This window comes from Talpa occidentalis, unplaced genomic scaffold (assembly GCF_014898055.3).
Source record: "Talpa occidentalis isolate TD23 unplaced genomic scaffold, MPIMG_talOcc4v2.1 talOcc4.3, whole genome shotgun sequence".
Classification (NCBI taxonomy): domain Eukaryota; kingdom Metazoa; phylum Chordata; class Mammalia; order Eulipotyphla; family Talpidae; genus Talpa; species Talpa occidentalis.
In genome coordinates, this window is record NW_023603184.1 from 6,679,045 (window position 1) to 6,698,408 (window position 19,364).

The following is a 19,364-nucleotide window of genomic DNA, read 5'->3' on the forward strand; positions in this document are numbered from 1 at the left end:
AACACAGGCAGGATGGTGCTCCGCGCAGAGCTGACGCTGAATGGTCCAAGGCCTGGGTCTGAGAACACAGAGGGGGGTACTCAGGACCTGCTCCCGACCCAGAGAGGGGAAATTAAGAGCTCCCCCAGGTCAGGACATCAGAGATCTGCGATCCCCAGCCCAGGCCTGGCAAGTAAGTCCTGCCAGGCTATCTCCACCTAAAGGTTTGTCTTGTCTCCCCTCCTGGCACAGCCCACAAACACTTCATGAAGTTTTGTGGAATGAGACAGCAGCAGCAGAGGAAAGATCCTCTCCCCGGAGCAGAGCGAGCCAGGGAGACATGCTTTTCTTTCCTACCTTCAACCTGCAGTGCTTGGGCCTGGCCGAGTCTCTTCCTGGCAAAGACACGCCTGGGAGTGACACGGGGGAGTGACCAGCTCGGGGCAAGCCTTCACTTCGCTCATCTACATTCCAACATGTGAGCAGCCTAGGGCCTGTGTCTTGTGAAACTGGAGAAGTGTGGAAACAGTCCTTTGGCAGCTGCGCCAGCAGGCCGTCTGCTCCGTTCCACAGAAGAGGGGAAGGGAGTTTCTACACCTTCCGGCTCCCATATCCTCTGCTCTGGCTTGACTGGGGGTGTTCCGAAAAGGGCAGTTTTCAGACAAGTGTAAACAGGAGGCCTGCCCAGGGAGAAGGCGTGCGCACCCAGCTAGGAAGGCCCCCTCTCTGGGCAGCTACTCGCAATCCTCACAACCAGCCTGGAACATGGGGACTCCCATCCCTGGGGGTCCCTGGAGGCTCAGAGAGGTGACGTCACTTGCCCCTGTCACACAGTCAGCAGGGAGGGTTTCCAGAGCACTGAGATCTTTCATGGTGAAGCGCGCCTTTGGGGATTGTATAAAGGGATGTCTGGGGAGGGCTGGACTCCGTTGTTCAATGAGGCAGGGACTGCCAATGTGGCTGCTCTGAGGAGCTCTGGCCTGCTGGTAACAAGGAGACTCAGGCTGCTGGACTGGTATCCCCAACACCCTAGACCCTGGGCAACCTCATAGGTTTCTCGGCACAAATTGCACCAGGCGTTAAGTCAGATCTTAGGCATCAGAGGCATTGAGGGGCAAAGGAGCTTGCCCAAGGTCATGGTACAGGGCTGGGTACCTGCAGCTGCCTGGCAACTGAGGCCACTCCATCCTCATCAGGGGGCAGCGGGGAGGGGGAGGTGTGTGTGTGGGGGGGGGAGTCCAGATGCTGGAACAGGAGCCCGGCAGCCCCACTGGCAGGCAGCTTGGCCAATCGGGATGGGCGCAGAGGCTACCTGAGAACCATATAAGGGAGAAAAGGGTGCCAGACCAGAGCCTGGGATGGGCAGCTCCAGGGCACATTGGCCCAGATCTAGGAATACAAAGTCTTTCTGCCCTACAAGTGCAAACATTTCTACCCGCTGTGGCAGGAACAATTCTCTACACTCAGCAAAAAAGGAGCAGGTCCATGTAGAGCAGAGGTAGCTCAGGCTGGGAACATACCCAGCTCCGGTATAATGGGGTGTGGAGTCAAGTTCAGGGTGCCCACAACCCCAACAAGCCTCAGGAGATCCCAGAGTTGGATTAGAAGGGCCCGGGGTTACATTCAAGCTCCGCCCTCCCCCACTGTAAGATCTGAGCCTCAGTTTCTTCATCTCAGATGGAATAAGACTTGAGGTAGGGCAGGTGGACCAGGCAAGGCCTGTGGATCAAATCCAACTCACTGCCTATGCCTCACAAGCTAACAGCAGATTTTACATTTAAAAGTAATTTGGAAAAAAGTAAAAAGGGGAATATTTTGTAACACATGAATTTCACATTTTCAACATTGCTCAAGAAAGCACACAGCCACGCCCACCGGCCTCTGCCTCATCCGTGGCAGTTTCAATAGACCTTTGGGTCCACAAAGCCAACATTTACGGCCTGGCCCTTTATGGAGGAAGCTTGCCAGCTCCTGGGGTGGGGATCAAATAGTGCCCACAAAAGTGTCTGTCAAGGCGCAAAGGTCAGGACTGCCTTGCGCTGGGGATCCTGAGGGAACTGGAGGGACAGGAGGGAGAGGACACAGGACTCCTGCGCAGGACTTCAAGGACAGGCCCTGCCCCTAAAGCAGGGACTACGGGGTTTTGATCTCCCACCCTGCAGAGTGGGCCCCCCAGTGAACCCACTATAAAGAAAAAGCTTGAGGGCAGCACCCAGTGAGGTCAGAGTGCATGGCTGGAGTTGGGGAGTGTCTGCATCATCCCCATTGGCTCAGCACTCGCAGAAGGAGGGAGGGCGGCCTTTAGCTTGCAGATGAAATGAAACAGAGACAAAGAGAGCTAGAGCTGCCTTTTCTTGTGTGTACTTTCCATAAACACTGGAGGGGCCGCGTGTTTTCCTGTGAGGGTGTGTTAACAGCCACCAAGTCAGGGGAGGAGGTACAAGCACATCTTACTGGAAAATTCCAGAACAGTCACTGACGGCTATGTGAGCAGCAGGGAGGAGAGAGGCGCTGATTTTAGATTATACTTCAGAGCAGGTAAATTGACCATGTCTGAGCAACTACAATTTAAATCGACCAAAGATATAATTTCATGCCAAATCAGTTTGTACAATGAAATTATGATAACTATTATTTTCCTAACTCCTACTCTTTCTTCAGTACTTACCTCAAAACACCTCCTCCAGGAAACCCACTCCAGTCAGCCTGTCACCACGGCCCCTTGCCACCCTCACCCTGCCAACGCAGGTTAATTAGGGGCGCTCCCCACCTCTCTACTTCCTTCCAACAGCACTGGACACTGCAGCAGTTCCCACAACAGGCTCTGGGACCAGACTGCCTGGGTTCGAATGTAGTTCTGCTAACACCGTGCTGTGTGACCTTGGACAAGTGACTTAACTTCTCTGAGCCCCACTGAACTCATCTACAACAAGAGGAAAATAAAATCTATTTGGCAGATTTGCCCAGAGATGAAATTAGGCAATGTGGGTAAATGCTTAGCACATAGTAGGCTTTCAATAAATGCAGCTTACTGCTATAACTCATGATGCTGTACTGGTATTGCCTGCTTACTGCCCTGTGGACTGTGATACCTCAAGGAGAAAGACTGTATTATTTAGGAGAACAAAATATTGCTGAATGAAAGATTGGATGGATAGATGGATGGGTGAACGAAGGGGTGTAGATGGAGAGATGGGTGGGTAGAGGGATGGGTAAGTGGAGGGATGGGTGGGTGGAGGGATGATGGATGGATTGGGGAGAGATGGGTGGTGGATGGAGGCATAGAGGAGGGGTCGGTGGGGAAATGAATGAATAGGAAGGGATGATGGAGAGGTGAAAAGAAGGGGTAGAGGCTTCCACAAAGAACACCATAACCTTCAATGCTTAGTCACCCAAAGGGGGTCTGAGATCCACTACCCCTGAGTCAGCCTCTATTTTCAGGCCTCTCTCTCCTCACAAAGGGTGGGGTATGAGATTTCTGGGTAAGCACCCCAAGCCAGCTCTGAATGCCGGAACCCACTATGTTAGCTCCTCCACCTTCCCTCAAACACTCAGACACAAGAGGTAGAACTGGGGAGGGCTTGGTGTCTCTAAGAGAATCCTTCTGAGGCCTCTCTGGGGAGGGCTTGGTGTCTCTAAGAGAACCCTTCTGAGGCCTCTCTGGTGGCACAGACGTTAAAATCTCAGCTATCAAGCTATCGCCAGCCACTATGGCCTGAGTTCGATCCCTGGACAGGGAGATGACCCACATGGAGCAGCAGACCTCTCCTATCTGGCCTGCTGCTCCCCTCAGCAGTGTATTTCAGTAGATCATCCTTTTTTGCTCCTTACCTCTGTCTCTGGTGACTCCTCTCACTCCCGCACCTCTGGCCTACGCCCCAGTTCTTGTATGTATAAATAAATAAAAATAAATCTTTAAAAACAAAAGAGAGAGAGAACCCTCTGTGTTGGGCCCCTGTGGGTTTGCACCTGTAGGGCAGGTGGCTTGGTTAGTACATCTTCCCCTGAGGATGGGGAATAGGAGGAGCCCTCCAGCCTCACCCTAGAACTTGGATGTGCTCCAGAACCTGACAGATATAGCAGACCTGCATCTCTAAGTCCAGAGTGAGAAGGTGCGGGCTCAGGCCCAGCACCAGCAGGACACACACGAGAGACCTAGCGCAGCTGACCACCCTCCTGGGCCACCTTACCTGTCCAGTGATGCTCTTGGACCAGAGCGGCCTTTTCCCCAGCAGTTCCTCAGGACACCAGTCCTACAAGATGTGCTGTTAAGAACAAAAGATGGTGCCGTCACCAAGCTTGTGAAGCACCAATTCTCCCCAGAAGTCTGTGTACATGAAGCTATTAATGCCTCCAAAACGCACAGGAGCAAACATTTCTGCCTTGAAATGCTTTTTCACTTAACAGCCCCTCATACCATGTGGAACACATCCTAGGGAATGCTGGACCAATGGCTCTCGAGAGTCCCTTGGGGGTTGGCGCTGAGGTTTCTAAATGCTGCAGGATTCTAAGGAGGGGAGGAGGTGACACCCACCTAAGAGACACGCTTGGGTCTCCCTCTTCCTCATGCCCCTCATTCCCCAGGCCAGACATGTCTGCTCCAACCCCCTCCGGCCCCAACCTCTGCTCCCCACACTGTACCTGGACCAGAGTGGCTGCCTAGGGTTCCACTCTGGCCCTTGCCAACCAGCTACCCACCGGCAGGGAGGGCTCTTTGAAAAATGCAAACCAAATGGATCTTAGCCCTCCAAGGACGATGTGGCTAGAACATCTGGGCTCTTAGGAGGCCATGGAGGCCCTGCCTGGTTTGCCCTGCCCTCCCCCGTCTCCCATGCACACATTCACCCTGCCCTCATCCAGCTCAGGGCTTTTGCCCTTGAGGTTCTTCTGCCCCCCAAGGCCCTGCCTGGCTCCTTCCCTTCCGTGGACTCCAGGGCCCAGTCCCTTCCTCCCACAGGTCTTCCGTGAGCTGAGCACCTGATCTACACGGCAGGCCTCCACTCTAGCTGTGTGTTAGAATCAAAATAGGCCGATGCCCTGGCTCTGCCTCAGTCCTTGCCCCAGAAAGTCATCAGAACCTCAGGGGGGCAAAGAAGGACAGAGAGGGTGTGGGGGCTCCCTGAGGGCTCGGGGTTATCTTATTGATTTCCCCAGTGTGTCTGGCCCCCAATTTAGAATATGACCTCTTAAAGGAAGGGGCTGCACCTGTTCCACTCACCCTGCATCCCCAAGCCTAGGAACCCCGAACAAAGGAAGCTCTCACATGCACTTGCAGGAAGAAGAAAAGGAAGGAGGCCCGGGGAAGGACAGGAAAGGTTTCTTAGAAGAGCCAACACAAACCAACTTTCATCTTGCAACTGGAGGTTTCTGATCATTGCAAATGACATCACTCACTGCCTGGCAAGGCCAGGCTGCACACGGTGGAGGGCCTGGAGACTGGAGAACTCGGGGAGAGGGCTGCTTCCTCCCAAGATTGGATCTTAATCTCTGCTGGGTCAGAAAAACTGACAGGAGCTGTGAATACTTCTAGAAAGATGTGTGCCGATGGGCAGGCCCCGGCTTTTAGCCGATATAAGGGGCCACAGACTCTGAAAAGTGGGGAGGTCCTTTCTTCTCCAAATTGTTTAGCACAAGCCCCCCAGTCTTTGGCTGCACTCTGTTCTGACCCAGAAGCTCTAGAACTTGCTGGTGTCTGGGTCTGGGGTTTAGCCCTCTATCAAGATTTTTTTTTTCTCAGGCAATTCCAAAGTGTTGAGTCCCACTGCCGTAGGCCCCAACCTCCACGTGGCCCAGGCCCTCGGCTCTGAGTTGGGGGTACAGGCAGGCCCAGGGTCCTGGTGGGGCAGGGCCTGGCAGGGAGCATCTCACAGGAGGCTCCATCTTGGAGACTCATTCTCCCCGGGGTTTTTTAACCCAGTGCAATATCTGCTGGTAGAAAAAGACCTTTGAGATCATTCTATATCTCAGGGAGGTCAGAGAGAACAGCACCTATAGGTCGCCTGGCAAGGTCAGCTGCACACACAGAAGACTGAGAGGCTTCAGAACCCGAGCTCCTCTCCCCACCTGCTGCCTTGCCCCAGCTGGCCAAAGCTTCCACACACGGAGGCACAGGACAACTGGACTGAGAGTCGCACACGGCCCTTGTCCCCACCCCTGGCTCTGCCGCGTGTCATCACGTGACCTTGGGAACCTCAGCAGAGCTGCCGCCTTCGCAGTGAATGGGGACACGGAGCCCACCCAGCCACACAGGTGTGGAGGAGAACCACGTCAGGCTGGCAGGCTCTGTCCCCTCCTCTCACCTCCCTGCCTGAAGGTGCCACTTGGCACACACACCTGACCAGCTGTGTGGCCTGCAGCCATCACTTCCCCACTGTGCCTCAGATTTCCCACCTGTAAAATGGACCTAATCATGGGCTCCAGTGCAGCTTACAAGAGTTACTATCTATAAAATGCCCGGTACCCGGTAAGTGTCAAGTAAATGCTGGTCTAGCAATTACGAAGAGGATGGTGATTACCATCCGGAAGTTGTTCACTTCCTGACCCACAGTCTGAAGCCGGGTGAGGGGTTCGATTCAGCCACCAGATGTGTATCCAACCAAGGCCTCCGTGCCAGGGAGAGACCACAGCAGCTCCAGAGCCAGGAGGCCCTCTGCCCTACCCCTGGGCAGGGCCCCTGCTCCCAGACTCCAGGGCTGTGCCTCCTGCCTGAGACCTGGAGGCCCGGCCAGTCTGGTGAGTAGGACAGCCGATCCCGTGGGAGTTCCGTCTGCCTGCTCCTGCCCCTACTTAGGCAGAAAGGGGAGCAGGAGCGCCTGGGCAGGCCCATCCTCAGCCACTCCTCCTACAGGCTGGTACTTAGCTCACCGCTTCTCTGGACTTTGTCCTGACCGTTCCCCAAAGAGAGACTGGCCACAAACACTGTTTGTTTTCACCTGTGACAGGGTTATGAGTTTCCTGAAACCCAGGTTGGCTTTTTGACCTCCTCACTATCTTACTTTTTAATCTCCAGTCTTAACTTTAACTGTTATTGTTAAAACCAGGGGGAATAAAAAAATAAAAAGCTGTTACTCTAGGCACAGGAAAATTGTGACACCACATAGCACGATTCAGATCTCAAGTTTCCTTCCCAGACCTAGGCCTGCAGCCCAGCTGTGCTTCCTACTACCTATGTGACCTTGAGCAAGGGGTTTCCTGGACCTGGCTGAGCCCAAAATCTCCTCTCCCACTCCTCGGGTTGTTGGAGGGCTGAGAGAGGGCCTGTGAAGGCTTTGGGGGTGCTGTCAGCTGCTCTGAACGCAAGTGTGCAAGTCTCACGCCCACTGCCCTTGCCCCTTGCAGTTTGGAGGTAACACAGATCAGACCCTCCCAGGAGCCCCCAAGGGGCTCCTATCGGTCCCACAGATGGACCCAAGGTCCAGTGAGGGGCAGCTCCCCTCACATGATCCCATGAGCCAGTATGACAAGCTCCCAATTTCTTGAGGACCTTAATACCTGGAGCCGAGACTGTCTCCTGGTATTTCCAGGGAGAAAGCCAGGGGACCCAGAGGAACTCAGCAGCAGCTGCTCCACCCCTGGCCAGATTGTGGCAGAGGAGCAAGAGCACTTTCGAGTTGTATCACGCCATTCCCACTGTCTCTCATTTAATCTCTATACCACCCACCCCAACCCCAGAAATATTATTTTCCCCATTTAACAGAATAGAGACTCAGAGGTGCAGTGACTTACCTAAGGCACACAGGTAAGTGATTAACCCTCAATTAAAATTCAAGTAAATTCAGGTCTGACTTGTAAACTGAGCTCCTTCCTCCTTACCTGCTACCTGAGTGAATGAAGCGGATGGTGGACCCTGCTCACCCTACCCTTCTGCACCTCGGCCTACCTGCCTGAGCCCTTATCTTGCCCTATATCCAAGGCCTGACTCTTGGCTTCCTGTCAGGAAGGAACAGACCAGCCCCACCAACACCGGTCAGGATGTTCCTTCAGTATGGCTGATGAGTACAACAGATGCGACTCTGCATAGGAGGTTTTTGTCTAAAACCCAAGCAACGAGATCAGAGGGCCTTCTGCATGAAGAAGGGGCCCCTCTGATAAAAGGGTGCAGTGTGGGGAAGAAACTTCCTGCCTCTCCACCCGGCCATGCAGCCAAAGTCTAGACGTGAGGCTGAGTCATAGCCTCTGGCCTCTCCACGGTTCCCTTTTTTGACTGCTTCTGGCCTTGTGAGCAGGTTGCTTGGGCCCCATGCAGCCCCTGCTCTCCCCAATGCTGGGTGCTAAGGCTTACACACTCAGATTTACAGTGCCAGAAAGGACTTCGATATCACCTACTTCAGTACCCATTTCTCAGATGAAGAGACTAAGGATCAAAGAGGAGCGTGGTCCTTCCTTCATTCTGGGGAAAGTGTTGGCTCTGTGTCTATGTTGGAGGCAGGGAGGAGATTGGTTAGAGCCACGGCTGCCTCCCAACCTGTTCACATCAAGATATCGGTAGAGAAGCATACTTATGTGTTCAGCACCTTGGGGCACATAGATAGGATTGAACCTGGTGTGAGCCTATCCCAGGGCTCTGTCCCAATGCTCCATCCTGAGAGCTGAGAAGATTGCCATGGCCATCTCGACACATCAAGAACCCTTCAGGCACATTGGTGGGGATGCCCCAAATTACAGGAGTATTTTGGGCTATAAGAGAGGCCCTCTAGGAGCCCCAATTCCAAGGGCCCTAACAAGGGGACCCAGATTCCCAGGTGGACTCTCAGGAGTTGGCCACCTCCTGAGCACCATGCCCCAGTCCCACGGCAGGAGACCGAACAAGGGCCCAGGTCATAGAATGGACTTTGAACTGAGAGACCTAAATTTCAGTCCCTGGCCCGGCTGCACTCTGCATGGAGACCTTGTGACTCTGGAGGCCAATGTCCTAGCTACTCTGATTCTGCCTCCTGCCACATGGCCTTCCCACCTGGGGTTGCTGAAGACAGCATTAAAGGAGCAGGCCCCAGGCCCCAAACCCATGGGAGCTGAGCATCTAGGAGTGGGGCCAGGCATCTGCAGGTTACACACACACACACACACACACACACACACACACACACACACACACACTGTTTTGCTCTACACTAGACAGTCATGACAAACGTGGGTGCCAGGCTGATACATCAAGACAGGAACCCAGGCTGGCTCATGGGTGAGAGGGTCCTGAGGGGCTGCCCTTGGGTGGGAGGTGGGCAGGAGTAGGGAGCAGGAGGCTCCCCAGTGGCCATTCTCTGCTCAGACTTTCTACCCTGAGACACTCACTGCCCATTGCAGTTCACCACTGAACCTGGCTCAGTGGACCTGGAGTGATGCAAGAAATGGAAGCATAAAACCCATCCTTGCCCTCGGGGAGCGCCCAGTGTGGAGAAGCACAGACATGAGCCATAATAACCAACATAATCACAAAGCAGCAGGGCAATCCCACCCAGTCCACGCTCGCCCTCTGAGGCCAAGACAGGATCTTCGAACACGGCCTCCGGTATTTCATAATAAGTGGCAAACAGTTTGACAATTACCACTTGCCAAACACTGTGCTAAGTGCTTCCCGAGGCTCAGCTTATCCTTGGAAGGACCCTATCTGATAAGCACTGCTTTGAACCCCATTTACAGCTGAAGAAACCGGGATTCAGGGTGGTGAAAGGATCTGTCCAGGGTTACAGTGGAGGAGCAGAGTTGAACCCCAACAGTTTGGCCCTGAGCTCTTTGCTTTACTGTCATGCTGCACTTCCTGCAGAACAAAAATAATAACAGGGAGCTAAAAGAACCCCACCAAGGCCCAGCATCCAAACCTCACCAAACAACACGGGCTGGACTTGGGTCCCGGGCCCAGTTTGCATACTCATTCCAAAGCCTGCTAGTTTAAAGCAGGTGACTAGCAAAGGGTTAATTTCTGGGCCCTGCTAAGAGGAGGCTGGGTGCTGGGTGTGGGTTCCCACAGGGCGATTAGGGAGAAGGAGGGGGATGCTAATCAGGTACCCCACATGGCAGTAGGCAGGCTCTTCAGTCACAGTATCCCCTCCCCAAGCATGGGCTTAGGAAGGAAGAGATGGGGCAACTGAGATGCCACCTCCTCCAGGCAGCCTTTCTAGAACATTTTTCTGCACAGATCCTCACAGAGCACCATCTGGCAGCCTTGATCATCTCAGCATGAGTGCTGAGGAGGGGCATCCGACAGATGTGAGTTCAAATCCTGACTCTATCCCAGACCTGTCATGTCACTCGATTTTTTTGAGCTTCAATTCCCTCATCAGTAAAATGGGCTAATACTTCCTACCTGACGAGGCTCTTGTTAACATTTCCCTAGGCCTGAGAGTCATTTTGAACTTAGGGTCATTTCATACACACACACACACACACACACACACACACACACACACACACACACACGAGAGAGAGAGAGAGAGAGAGAGAGAGAGAGAGAGAGAGAGAGAGAAATACCGTATTGTCCATATACTATAGGGCTTATGTGTGTCTCTCTCTCGCTCTCTTGCTCTCTTGCTCTCTCTCCTCTCTTTCATGGATCCATGAAAGAAAAGACAGAAAAAATGGAGGTGAGGGTGGAGGGCAGAGGTAGGTCTCTAATAAGAGCTTGGCGGTGTGGCCTGGGTTCCTGGCTGAAACCCAGGTAGCGGCAGCTCCACAGGTGGGAAGAAGAGGACGGAGAGGGCTGTCCCTCTCCTCGTTCTGCCACCATCTCGTCCCTTCTGTATGCGTCTCTATCTGTCACTGCGTTCCTGACACATCCCCTCTGCCCTTTCTCTCCATTGCTGAGACCATCTCTGAAGTGTCTCCCTCTCACCTCCCAAGAGCCTCTGAGAGTATCCAGGGCAACCTCACCCAGCACACAAGCCCTCGACTCCAGCCCAGCCAGGCCTCTCCACAGCAGACACCCAGCTCCAGGAAGGAGTTGCCTGGAGATGTCCATTTCCATGGTCAACTGTAGGGATCTTGGCCCTTCAGGGCTGGGAAGAAGGATGACAGCCCTTACCCTGACCAACAGGCCCAAGTCCCTGGTTCCAGGCAGGGCGGAGGCCATTGAACCCACCCAGACATCTGGCCATTGAGGCAGGAAAGCCAGTAGCGGAAGACGCCAGCACAGCCTGGGCTCCTTCCCTGCGGAGGAGCAGAGCTGGGCAGCTGTAGGCCCCTGGGTTGGGTTCAGCCAGCCTGGTCTTGGGCCTCAGCACCTGCTAGGCCCTCCAGTAACCCCCAGAGTGCTGGGGGTGGGCAGACGGAGACTGGTGGGGGGCATTGGTGGGAGGAAAGCAGAGAGGTAGGGGGAGAGGACAGAGTGAGAGAGGCAGAGAAAGAAAAAGGAAGAGAGAGAGACAGACCCAGGGGAGGGGCTTCCTGTGCACGATCCAGAGTGGCAGTGTCAGACCTCAGCCCCTGTCTGGTATCCATGGAAGACCCCAGGATTCCCCAGGTAGACCCCTGCCCCAGGAGCCAGCCCAGCCGCTCCTCCCGGGCCAGCCCCATGCTCACCCCTCCCCCTCTTCTGTAGCCAAGAACCCTGCCTTCCTTATGTCACCCCCAAAAGGCCAGAGGGAAACTGGCTCTTACCCACACCACCCCCACTCCCAGCCATCAGTAATGGCCCACTTCCTCTGCCTGCTTCTCAGCCTCGGTTCACCTGCGGTGCCCTGGGAGAGCCCCTGACCCCACTCTTGCTGAGATTCCAGAGCAGGTTGGATCTATGTTACCAGAAGGGGTGCTGGGGTGACTCAGAGACCCTTAAGCAGGCAGAAGGGACCTGGTCTTCACCCAGCAGCTGACCAGAACATACACCTAGCTCCATGGAATCCCCTAACTCCAGCCCCCAGGGCACCTTCACCTTTCATCACTCCCCTTTCTTAAACCTCAGCTTTCCTCTCTCCCGGGGTGGTCACCAGCCAGCCCCCAGAACCCACCACTCTGATCCCGGTAACCTAGGTCTTCGAACCCTCCTCTCAACTCACGACTCACTCTGACTCGGGGACTTGCTTCTGGAAGGCAACATTTTGAGCACCTGCCAAGAGTTGGGGTGGAGGGCAGTGAGCTACAGCTATGGCCTTTGGCAGCCCTTTCCGCCCTGGACAGCAGTCCCTCCTGCCCGCTTACTGGGGGAGGTGTGAGCTTTGAGGACTAGCACTGCTCCAGCACAGTAAGGGGAAGCTGCCGATTACCACCACCGTGAGAAGATTCCAGGCCACCAGCGGCTGGGAGAAGGGGGTGTACAGACAGACTGACAGAAATGGAAATATACTGGCACTAAGGAAGGGGTCTATGTCCCTAGTGGCCCCCAGATGTGGGGTTCCTGGAGTTCTGAGCACAGGCCCTGCCAAGACGGGCACCTGGAACTTATCAGGCAGGGCTTCAGGCTGGGCTGTGTCCCAGGCTTTGGGAAGAAGGGCGCTTGGAGAGATGCTGCTTCCCTGACACAGCACACCAGGCCTGAAGCCAGGAGCCCCCCCAGCCCCTGGTGTCCAAAGGCAAAGGGAACTGTTTGCTTTGTGGCAAGAAAGCAGAAATGTAAATCAACTAGATATGTAAAGAGACCTCAGCTGGAGGCTCCTGGAAGGCCACAAGGGTCTCCTGGTCACATCCCCACCCCTACTCATCCCACTCTAGAAGGGAGACTTGAGACCAAAAGAGATATGCGATCCTCTTCCACGGTGGGGAAACTGAAACTCAGGGAGGTCGTGTGTCACTTGAAACAGGCAGTGCCTGCTTGGAGCTGATTCGGCTCCTCTGCCCAAGTCTCCCCATTATCAGCCTAGAGCACAGCTAGAGGAAGCCGATTCAGTTCAGACTTTGGACCTAGGCCCATTCGAGAACCCCATTGAAGGGCTGGGGGGTGGAAGCAAATAAAGAGGAGGAACAGACATTTCCTGACGGCCTGGGGCCCGCCAGAAGAGGCAGGTGTTCCGCACATTTCATCTTATGCTAGGCCACAAGTTGTCGATGAAAAAATCAGCCTATTTTTCTTGAAGGAGTGAATTGGGGGTCAAAAGAGATAAAGGACTTGCTCGGGGTCACGCAGACCCAGTACCTGAGCCCTGCCAGCCTGTGGGCTCTCAGATCCAGCAGTCACGGTCCCTGCTCTCAGGGGACTCCTTTGGGGAGCTAACTAGGGCAGTTAGCCAGTTCACCCACCTGCATAAGAGCCCCAGGACCCCTTATCCTGAGGCTAAGACTAGCAAGGTGCCCAGAGTTCTCCTTCCTCGCTCAGGGGCGGGTGGGAGGTTGGGCCAGACCGAGGAAGGGAAACAAAGACAACACAGCGTTAAATCCTGGCTTGAGAACCTCCTAAGTTGTAGGATCCTGGCTCCCTCAGCCTCTGTCATCATCTGTAAAATGGGCTCAGTAATAACACCTTCCCTGCTGATTTCACAAGGTGCTGGAGGCTTACAGGAGTAAGTACGTGAGAAAATGTCCACTGCTAAAACTATAAAGCACAAGGTGTCATTAGAAGAAATGAGAACTCAGATGCCCCAATGGAAGTGAGTTGCCTAAGGTCACACTGCCCAGTGATAGCACAGCAGGATTTAAATCTGGTCTCCCGATGGCGGGGGCAGGCCCCCACAATTAAAAGCCAGAATCCCAGGGGACCCCTCTTTTTTGGGTGGTAAGAGGAGCACAGGCTGCCTCCCCTATATGCCAGCTCCTTCCATCCAGGACCCACTGCCCCTCCAGACCCTGGGGCCCAGCCTTGGTGTTCAGAGTCCAACTTTGCCCTGTTTGGCTGTGATCTTAGGTGAACTATTTTAGCTCTGGGACCCTCAGTTGCCTCATCTATGCTGGGGTGGGGGGGGCAGAGGAGTTTACCTGGGAGAATAGCCTAATGTCAAGAATGCTTAGGGCAGGGCCTGGCAGCAGTTAGATGCTCAACGGATAAGGGTTCTCTCCTCTCCCTCTGCTGTGCCCACCTGGCAGCACCCAGGCTCGGCAGGAGAAGGTTCCCAGCCGCCCAGAGAATCTGCCAAATATAAAACTGGCTGGAGAACACAGGATCTTGGAAGAAGATCATGTTGCTGAGAGGCCAGTGGGGGTCAAAAGTAGTGCGAGACCCTGGCTCAGAGGCAGAATGGGGGACCCTCACTTGGAACCCCCTGGGGCCAGCATGGTGGTCAGGGATGTCATCTCCTCTCCTGCCCCAGGCTTGCACGGGGGAGCCCAGAGGGCATGGGGGAGTGGGTAGGAGTGTGGCAAAGTGATAAGGCCTGGGGTTCTTGTATCTGGGATCCTTGGACATATCGGGTATCCTTGGACATATCAGGTCACCTTTCAGAACTTCAGTTTTCCTTTCTGTACAATGGGGATGGTGATAATCATTGACACACACCCCCACCCCACCCAGGCGGCCCTTAAACATATACATAGCCTGGACTGGAGAACGGGGTGAAGTTGGGGGTGGGGTAAGGTCTCATACCAGCCTTTTACAAAACAGGGCAAGGTTCCCACTGCAGCACTGCCCTGAGCTGCAACTCACCACACGGCCTCCCTGCCCCTCTTCAGTGCTCCACTGCTGCTTGATGTGTGGTCCCCCAGCCAGCAGTGCAACATCTCCTGAGGGTGCGTGAGCAATGCGCATGGGTAGCTCATCCAGCCCGAGGAATCAGAAACTCTGGGGGCACAACCTGTGCTTTCACAAAACCCCGGGAGGCCTGAGGGGGCCAGAGTTTGAGAACTACTGCCCCACCTAGGCCCCACCTTCCACTCCAGAGGAACTTCCTCCCACAGAACCACCTCCCCATTCCATGGCTTCCAGAAGGCTGTCAGGGAAGGAGTCACCATGGAGAGAGGTCATTAAACAGTAAAGAGATCCCATAATTAGTTAATGACTATACAGTCTCCCTGAGAGAAGAGGGTCAGTCAGTCTACAGTGGAAGACAAAGACTCCCTCATCTATCTGCTTCTCTCTCTCTCTCTCTCTCTCTCTCTCTCTCTCTCTCTCTCTTTCTCTCACACACACACACACACACACACACGCACACACACACATACCCAAGAGCCTGTCGCCTTCCTTCTGGGAGTTTGCTAACTAGCACCAAGGGACAGACAGTTCCCCTCCCCCCATGGGGCTGGCACTGTATTTTGGGAGTATGTTCTGGTGGGTTTGGGAGAAAGGACTGTTCCCTGGAAATTGGGTCCTCCGACTCTGCAATTAAAAGCCACCTGACTGCAAAGTCCCTTCTAGGAATTCAGTCCTTGGAACTAGGAATTCAGTCCTCAGAAGTCACAAGAGTTGAACACAGAACAGACCTCTGGGCAAGAGCAATGTGGGTCTTAATGAAAAATTCAAAATGGGTCTAACGTGCTGCTGCCAGGGAACGCTGAACTGGGTCACAGTAGACTCCCGGGGCGAGATGGGAAGGAGCTGGGACACGCTGTGGAAGGATATTGAATAACATGGAAAATCCTCCCTCTATAATGTTAGCTTACAAGCAACACAGGAAGTGGTTCATATGGCACGATTCTAATCGCGCACGAGCACACACGTGTGTAAACACCAAACTGTTCATAGGACTTATCTCAGAACAGTTACTTCCTCCTTGACATCTGTTCTCTACCTTCCAAATTTTTTCACAGAGACTAATTCTACAAAAATTAGAAAGCTAATTTTAAGTGCCCATTTGGTTCAGATGGAGTTGAATTTTTTTAAAAAGTTGACAGAAACCTATTTTTCCCAGATCAGACTCACTGTTAGGGGCAGGGGGCTGCTACAAAAAAAGACTGGCTCCCACTCCCCAGGGAGTGTCCACACTCCATGTGGCCCCAAGAAGCATGGTCAAGACCAACAAGCAGAAGCTAAGGGAGGGTAGATTTACTCAAATTCTACCCTAAAGAGATCAGTCTAGAAATGAAAGTTACTGAGCACTCCAAGCCTTGAAGTATGCAAACAAAGGCTAGATGTTGTCCATGTGATCAATTGGGTAGAGGCTGACTCAATGAACAATGGCGTTGCACACACAGAGATCCAACGAGTCTGCAAACAAGCCCCAAACTTTGCCCTTAACATGAAGCCAAGAGCACCCAGGGTGAGGCTGAGCTCAGTCTGACCAGGGACTGAGTCCACAGAGGCCTGAGACCCTCCTGACCCCTTGAGCTTCAAACAGCCTTCAAAACGCCTTTACTCCAGATCAGGGACCTCAGTCTCTGACATTCCCCCCAAAAGGAGTGGCGGGGCAGCCTTCATTCATCATGGTCATTGTTATCATCCTCTGGCTGGCTGGGCCGCCACCAAGCACTTACCTACATTGTCTCATTTAATGCTCAAGTGCTTCCTTCACGGGTAGGGAGGCCAAGGCTCTGAGAGGTTGAGAAACTTGCCCAAAGGTAAGCAGATGTTGGGAGGAAGAGCTGGTCCATACCTAGGTCTGACCAACTTAGGCGGGACTGGTAGACACCCAACTGTAAGCACAAGGCCCAGGGTTGCAGCTTGTTCCCCTGGACTTCTGATCTGAGAAGCACCATGCTATATAATCTCCTGGAAAAAGAGCACCCTGCTGCTGCACCCTGCCAGAAGAGGGTGTGGGGCAGAGAGTAAGAGGGGACAAGGGGTGGTAATCTAAATGCCTAGCGCCTGAGTAAACACCCTCCCTGCCCCCTTTAATCCAAGACAGTGTATTCAGAAAGGTCAGGGGGATGGGCTCTGTGACTGACAGTGACCCAAGGCCTTGCCATCCACTCGCCTGCCTCAGGACCTGAGACAAACCAATCCTCCCCCATCCACCCCTCGCCCCCAGCCTCTATACATATTTCCTCCATACAGGATGACACCTGTATGGAGGTGCCATCCTCCATATATTCATATATTCCATCTCCTGGGACAGTGAATGGAACTGTGATTTTTCCAACCATAGTGGTAAAATGACTGGTTCTCACTACTAGCCATGACAAATTAACACTTATTGAGTGCTGCCTTCACACCCAGTCGCACAGGAAGTACCTTGCTATACAAGCACCTGGAGGAACGCATATTCTCCCCTGACTTGTTTCCACCCCAGGGACTTCTACCTTGGAACACCTCTGGCCTCACTCTGCCCCCTTCCCCCCGGATCCCAACAGTCGCTCATTTGATTGACTCCTCTGGGGACACACTGGGCATGCTCAGTAGGCCCTGCCTCTCCCTGAGCCAGGCTGCCTGCAGGGAGCCTCAGGTCTGGGCTGCCCCTGCAGGGTGGTGGCCTCTGCCCCACCGAACAGATAACTCTGTGAGTCCCAAGGTAGATGGTCAGCCAGCCCTCTGGGCTCCGGGTCTAAAGCCACGTTCTCTGATCCGCCTGACCAGTAATGAGACATCTCTGTCAACTGTTCTATTGGAGTAGAGGGGTTCTCGATAAAACCTCAAGATGTGTTAAGCTCCTTTAACCCTCCCAGAACCATCCCACCCACCTTAGGTATTATTATTAACTGGTATTATTATTAACTGACACACGAGCAAAGTAAGCCCTTTGGTATCAGTGACTGTTGAAGCTGGATTAGACTCCCAGGCACATCTGGCTCTCGTCTCCCAGCTCAGCCCATGGCAGAGCCACTCCCTCCAGAGTCTTTCGGGGCTTGACGAATTGATAATTCATTTCAAACCAAGATCCCACCCCCACTTTGAAAAAAAAATATGATTTATTAATAACAAAACCCTCTCTATGATCCCAAGATCATATAATACATTTTTGTTTTCACATGTATAGTACAGTCTGTGATGGCTGGATTGTTTAAGTGGGCTTTCTTTCTTGGGCATAATAATAGGAGCTTGCTGCAGAAGAGTCAGAAAATAGGGAAAAGTAAAAAAAAAAAAAAATTAAGGCTTGTAATCTGATTTGAATACTCCCCATTGTTATGTGCATATTGAATAGATTCCTCTACATTTGACCTTGTCGAGGACAATCATAGGTGAGGGCAGGGGCCGCTGTGGGTCCTGTCTGCAGTGCCCAGACATGCACACCCATAATCGTCCTCCCCAGACTGTCCCAAGCACAGGAGATCAGGGCCAGGCACTTAGAAGCCCTTTCCCTGAATAGAACCCTGCCACTCCCCGCCGTGACATGCAATGGTTATCCTCTGCAGCCCAAGAAGGGCACTAACTTGCCCACAGTCAGGTGGTAAGTAAAGCACGAGCTGGAATCAGAACCCAAGTGTCCAGATTCCCAGACTCAAACTATTCACCAACCCTTCCTGCCCCTCAACAACTTAAATCCTATTTCCTGATATTAGTAGCAGCATTACCAACATGAGCTGGTACAGCTAAAGTGTGCACCGCACACATGCCCTAAATGTTTCACATTTATTAATTCATATCAATCTCCAATAACCTGGTGAGGTAAGTACATTATTTCTCCATTTTAGATGCTGAGACTGATACACAGAGGGCTTAAGACACTTGCCCAGGGTCACACCCAGAAGGTAAGCAGCAGAGGTAGGAATCAACTGAGTTTGTTTCCACAGCCCAGGACTTTGTCTGTGGTTCCTTATCCACATTCCTGGGCCAAACCCACAGACCCCCAGGCAGGCTTCTGGAGCACTTGCTACCCAAAGAGTAAGAAAACCTGCCTGGCAAAGGTCAGCCTGCAGCTTCACAACAGAGCAGATTGATTCCAGACTTCCCACGCCAGCCTCCAGCACCTTGTCCACTTCTTTGCATTGGCTCTCTGAGCCCACACCCAGAATCCTCAACAACTCCCATCCTGGATCACCCTTCCACACTGCAAGACCCTGGCAAGACCCGAGAAAGGGCAGAAGCCCCTACTGCAGGGAAGCAGTCAAAGGGGAGAGTGGAGGGGCTGAGCTGCCCACCTGGTGGTCTATAAGATTGATGTCAGCAAAGGCTTCCTAGAGGGGTCTGCCCGCTGCCCCCACGCTGAGCCTGAGCCCTCACAGGACAAAAGTACCTTTGAAAACAACTGCTGGCTGAACATATCTTGTCTGGCTGAGTCAGGGTTCATTAAGGGCCAGTGCGGCCCCTCATCAGGCCAGGGCTGGGGGAAGTTAGGTTGTTCCCCTCTCAGAAAGACAAAGGCCAGGCCTCCGAAGCCGAAACCTAACCCAAGCCAGCCAGACCATTCCTGCCCCTCTGGACTAGGAGAGGGGCAAGCAGGCCTGAGGGGCAAGGTGGGGGCATCAGATCCTGTTTCTTCCCTCGGCTTCTGCCAAGGAGTCACTGAGGACCTGGCACCGAGCAGGGACCACCCTAAGGAGAACCACTTGCTTATTCACCCAACCCTCATTTCCTGTGTGTCTGTTATGTGCCAGGCCTTGTGTCAGGGGTCAAGGAGACAGAGATGGACAGGCAGCCCTGCCTAGGAGGGTTCTCCCCATATTTTACTAAATAGCTGGCCCAAAGAGGAAGGTACCAGTTGGAAAAACTGTCATCAACAGTG

The 19,364-nt window shown here is 53.4% G+C and overlaps 1 protein-coding gene across 4 annotated transcripts in view; it reads right to left on the bottom strand.

Annotated features, from left to right (window-relative positions):
• Positions 1-19,364, bottom strand: part of CD82 (CD82 molecule) — a 48,446-nt gene that overhangs the window by 24,250 nt on the left and 4,832 nt on the right. For 2 of the 4 annotated variants that reach the window (XM_037522417.1, XM_054699251.1), the window contains exon 2: positions 4,170-4,244. The exons of 1 other annotated variant lie outside the window; for it this stretch is intronic. The gene's annotated coding sequence lies outside the window, so the exon portion shown is untranslated. Of the gene's footprint in view, positions 1-336; positions 455-4,169; positions 4,245-19,364 lie in introns of those variants that run through there. One more of the 4 variants, XM_037522418.2, reaches the window with a different exon arrangement.